This window comes from Lactuca sativa, chromosome 4, assembly GCF_002870075.4.
Source record: "Lactuca sativa cultivar Salinas chromosome 4, Lsat_Salinas_v11, whole genome shotgun sequence".
In the NCBI taxonomy this organism is placed as follows: domain Eukaryota; kingdom Viridiplantae; phylum Streptophyta; class Magnoliopsida; order Asterales; family Asteraceae; genus Lactuca; species Lactuca sativa.
In genome coordinates this window covers 76,578,039-76,584,038 of record NC_056626.2, presented here as the reverse complement: position 1 = coordinate 76,584,038, position 6,000 = coordinate 76,578,039, and positions in this window count along the sequence as shown.

Genomic DNA, 6,000 nt, shown 5'->3' with positions numbered 1-6,000 from the left:
CAATCCTAGCTCTAACAATTCAATGTTCACTAAATCATTAGGTAAACAGGTTCATACAGTTTAATGGTCACTAAGCTACACAGAACATGCAATCAAGCAATTAGATAAACAAATAATAACATGCTAGGTTAAACAAATCAAACACAAGCAATTTTTACCAACTAAACTTAAATCCATAAGTATATAACTATTCATAAGTTCAAAGCTTCATCTAGCTAAACAAGAGTAGCTAGATTCGGCTGCTCATCCATAAGTATTTGACTTGATGAACTGCCTTTATCTCTTCTTCCATAAGCTTTTCCAGTTCTTCTCCCTTATGACTAGCTAATGATTACGGATTATTAAGCTGGTTTTTAGTTGTATTAGTAATTTAGTTCTATCTTACCAATAATTAACTAATTCATGTCAAACCATGTATGTTCACACATAATTAAACACAAAACTAATTATGAATGTAAATATGCTATGTAAGATTTGTTGTATAAACGCAATTATGGTCACAATACACGTTCTCTAGCACAGCTAAGCTTATTTATTCTAATTACTAACTAAGATTGGTCAATCCTAGCTCTAACAGTTCAATGTTCACTAAATCATTAGGTAAACAGGTTCATGCAGTTTAATGGTCACTAAGCTACACAGAACATGCAATCAAGCAATTAGATAAACAAATAATAACATGCTAGGTTAAACAAATCAAACACAAGCAATTTTTACCAACTAAACTTAAATCCATAAGTATATAACTATTCATAAGTTCAAAGCTTCATCTAGCTAAACAAGAGTAGCTAGATTCGGCTGCTCATCATAGCAACTAAATCAACACAGCTAAAACTAATGAAAGACATGTTCTTATTTGACTAAAAATAAACCTTTACTTCTTTTGGTGTTGAAAACCCTCTTCCAGAACCTTTCTTTCGTTCTAAATCGTCTTCTGGAATTCCTTTCTTCTGCCAAAAGCCTCTTTATTCGTAATTGTCAAGGATTTATATAGTTGCTGATATCCATAAATTCACGTCATGAATAGTAAGCAATTCACGTCGTGAGTTGTAGATAACCGTGCTGGTCAAGGATTCCTTTACCCGCATACATATCTTCTAGAACCAACGATTCACGTCGTGAATCCTTTACGTCTCACGTCGTGAATAACCGTTTTCCAGATTTACTTCACTTTTTATCTTTTAATTCCCAAAGTTTCTTTCTTTAACACTTTCAGTCCCCTTTTCTTCAAAATGTCTTCTTTTTGGCTGTAATTAACATTTAAGCTCATAAGTACCATTATTTTAAACAAATTACCAACTTTTTAATAAAAATGTACTTAAATATTGCCTAAAAATAAGTATAAATACGGCAATATCATATATTCTTGTTATTGTTGATGACTTTTCACGCTTTACATGGGTGTTCTTTCTGAAGCACAAATCTAAGGCAACTCTCAAGCTAAATATGTTTATCAAGCAGGTCGAAGTGCAGCTGAGGAAAGTCGTTCGCAACATCAGAAGCGACAATGGGCTGGAGTTCAAGAATAAAGAATTTGAAGACTTTTTAGCAGAAAAAGGAACCAGTCACAACTTCTCAGCTCCCTACACCCCTCAACAAAATGGAATTGTCGAAAGACGAAACCGATCTTTGTGTGAGGCGGCCCGAACCATGCTAAGTGTCGCTTCTCTACCTCTATATTTCTGGGCTGATGCTATTGCTGCAGCATGTTTTACGCAGAACAGGTTCTATCTCAATAAGCGTTTCACTCATACTCCTTATGAGATCATCAACAACAGAAAGCCAAACGTCAAATTCTTCCTCGTATTCGGCTCACGATGCTTTATCTTCAATTCTAAAGAACATCGTAACAAGTTTGACGTAAAAGCCGACGAAGGGATTTTTCTGGGATATTCTCTCACTTCGAAAGCATACAGGGTTTTAAACAAGCGTTCGAGGAAAATTGAAGAAACGTATTATGTGACTTTCGATGACAGTTATGTCAAGAAGCTGAAGGCCACGGAAGAAATAGTTGGAGAAATCTTCTCTCAAACAGGCCAAGTCACAGCCTCGATTGCAAATTTGTTTGAGCAATTTGTGGAGTTATTCGATGAACCGGAGAAGGCTACTCTCTCAGAAGCCAATGCAACAGATAACAAAGTTGACCATCTGAAGCAAATCGTCGATGACGCTGCCAAACGACTGGGTGAAGGAGAATCAGTTCCAACTGAATCTTCTCAGCACGGTGCTTCAGTTGAGGGGGAGAATCCATCTTCTTCAAAACAGCCAAGTTCACAAGTTGAGGGGGAGAACTCTTCTCCAGCTGCACCCGAAAGCTCTACTGCACCCAAAGGTACTGTAGCTCCCGAAAGCTCTACTGCACCCGAAGGTACTGCAACACCCGAAAGCTTGACACCACCCGAAACTCCTGTAGCACCAGAAAGTCAAGATACCCCTGAAAGCTCATCAGTCGAGGGGGAGAATGCCGATATGTTTTACGACAATGACATTCAATCTTAATTAGAAGAGATGGTAAATGCTGAATTGGATCCATCATATGATCCGAATTACCCTCCTCTTGTCAAATGGACCAGAGATCATCTTGTTTCACAGGTAGTGGGAAATGTCTCTGAAAAGGTCCTTACCCGATCTCAACTGAAGGCAAAGCAAGCATCTCTGTTCTCAAAAGTAAAGTTCTACATGTTTAACTCTTTCATCTCAAAAGTTGAACCGAAGACAGTAAATACTGCTCTTGATCACTCTGATTGGGTTCAAGCTATGCAAGACGAACTTAATGAATTCGAAAGAAATAAAGTTTGGCGCCTCATTCCAACTCCTTAAGATGTCTCGGTTGTTGGTCTCAAATGGGTCTTTAGGAATAAAATGGACAAGGAAGACAATGTAATAAGAAACAAAGCTCGACTAGTGGTGAAAGGATACTGCCAGGAGGAAGGAATCGATTATGAGGAAACTTTTGCTCCTGTAGCTAGGCTGGAATCTGTTCGAATATTTCTTGCCTATGCTGCACACAAGAACTTTGAGGTCTACCAAATGGACGTGAAGTGCGCATTTCTAAATGGAGAACTTGAAGAAACGGTGTACGTGGAGCAACCTCCGGGATTTGTGAATGAAAAGTACCTCAATCACTGCTATATTCTGGACAAAGCGGTATACGGACTGAAACAAGCACCTAGAGCCTGGTATGAAACGCTAACCAAATTTTTAAAGATGTCCAAATTCAAACAAGGTTCGGTTGACCCAACCTTCTTTTGTAAGAAGGAAGGTAACCACCTTATGATTGTTCAAATTTATGTCGATGATATCATCTTCGGCTCAACGAATCCTAGCTTAACGGCTGAATTCAGAAAGCTGATGGAGACTAAATTTGAAATGAGCTCAATGGGTCCTATTAACTTTTTCCTTGGCTTAAATATTAGACAGGGACCCGAAGGCATCTTTATTAACCAGGAAGCCTACACCAAACTCTCCTTGCTAAATTCGGCATGATGGGAGACTCAAAGGTTAAAGTTCCAATGGCGTTCGACACCAAGCTCACTCCATCCTTGGACAAGCCAGCAGTCGATAGTACGCTATATCGCCAGATGATTGGTTCTCTAATGTACCTTACTGCTAGCAGGCCTGATATAATGTTTTCTGTTTGCTACTGTGCTAGATTTCAGGCGAATCCTCGTGAACCTCATATGCTTGCAGTGAAGAACATTCTCCGGTATCTGAAACGAACTACCTCTCTCGGCTTATGGTATCCATCAAACTCAGGTTTCTTTGTTCAAGCCTACTCAGATGCAGACCTTGGAGGTTGTGGACTAGATAGGAAAAGCACCATAGGAGGCTGCCAATTCCTTGACGGGAAGTTGGTTAGCTGGCAATCAAAGAAACAGACTTGTGTATCTTTGTCTACCGCTGAAGCAGAATACATCGCAGTTGCCTCCTGTACATCTCAAGTGATTTGGATCCAAAGCCAACTCCGGGACTATGGACTCAATATGAAAAAGATCCCACTATATTGCGACTCTGAAAGTGCAATTAGGATCTGTCATAACCCAGTGCAACATTCCAAGACTAAGCACATCGCACTGAGGTATCACTTCATTAAGGATCATGTGGAAGATGGGAACGTCGAAATTCATTTTGTTCGAACCACTGATCAACTGGCTGACATCTTCAACAAAGCTCTTCCTGAAGCATCTTTTAACAAAATTTTACAGGGGCTTGGAATGATGGAATCAGAGTCAGTACCAAAAATTACCTCTCAATATCAAAAGCAAGAAGAGATATAGACCGAACGTTCGGGTTCGGGTCTCTTGTATGCCGAAATAGACCGAACGCTCGGGTTCGGGTCTTGATCTGGTATACCGAAATGAACCGAACACTCGGGTTCGGTTGAATCATCTGATCTTCGACTATCACTCAAAGGTGGTTTTCTTGGTTGTAAATCTTTTGTATTATTTTTCCAATCTTCATTTATCTTATTGTCAAAGTTTTTTTTAACTTATTTTTTCGGGAAACCGAAATGGACCGAACGTTCGGGTTCGGTTCCAAAATTTTTCTCACCCGAAATAGACCGAACACTCGGGTTCGGTTCCAATAACATTTCTTCCTTTGGGATCCAGTTTTAATTTTTTTTGAGATTTCACACATATATTAGTTTACCTTGCCAATTAAATTATCTCCAACCTACTTGTTCAACAGACTACATTGGTCTCACAAGTACTTCGTTCGATTTCTATCTTATATCAAGATTAGGAATTCTGAATCGAAGCGAAAGCCACCCTCATAAGCCTAATTAAAAGAAGCCTTTCAACACTTCTTAATAAGTGTCTGATCGTTATTCAACAGGAAACCACACAAACACTTTAAAGTCTCTCTTGACTTTGAAGGAAGAGATTCGTGCCCGGGATCCACTGTTTCGTGTCTTTATTGACATCACATAATCCCTCAAAAGTGTTGCTTTATTTCTTTTTCTTTTACACACTCAGCACGAAAATCTTTTAGATTTTCCAAAATTCTGGTTTCATTAATTCTAAGGAATTTTACTTGGGTTGGCTGTTATCAAAAGTTGTGGTTAATATTGATCCACGTGGCGATTTAATTTTAAAGATGCCGTTTCATTCTAAAGGGATAAGATGACGAAATGATTTCAAACGGCGGGAGTCCAATCGATTTGATTTCAAATGGCGCAACAGGGAAACGCGTGCGAATAGGAACCGTTTCATCTCCAAACGGCGCCTGATGGGAAGGCGTGTAATTAGGGCCTGACATTCTCTCTCATGCGTGATCATCGGAAACCCCAACTGTCACACGTCCGTCACCTCCGAAAAACCCTTCGTTTTTCAATCGAAGATTTGGGAAGATTTTTCTCTCTCCTTTGCCCACAGTATAAAAGGCAATGTGATCCACCGTTTACCTCTTTACTGCAACTAAATTCCCAGAGCGCAAGAAATCCTTAAACCTTTACTGTTCATCCTCTCTCCCACTTTCATTCAACAATGGTGGATTCTTCATCAGTTCACGCAACCTCTCACATCTTGCCCATTCGCCCACATCAGAGTTTGATCATTGATCTCACTCCCCAGGTGTACGATGCGTTCATGTATCCCATTATCGAATGCCTGAAGTACTCCTCCATCGCTCCTGCTCTTACCAGGGCTGAAGTTATTCCAATGGAGTTCCTGTCACAAATTTTCGCCACAGCACACTACGACAAGGTCGTCGACAGGATCTTCTTCGATGTCTTTGAGCACAAGGCGTCGATTTCAATGCAGAGGTTTTGCTCGTTGTTAGGGTTTTACGCTGATTCTTCGAGGGTTAATCTGGAAACTATTCCTATGGGTCATTTGTTCAACATGTTCTACAACATGGGGTACACTGAGGTGCTCACTACTGTCACCAAATTCAAAAAGTCGTGCCTGCCCCCACAGTGGAATGGGATGTTCACTGTTCTTTTCAAGGGCTTATTAGAAAGAAGTGCTGGATCCGATGGGGCTAGTCGTCTGTTCCTCT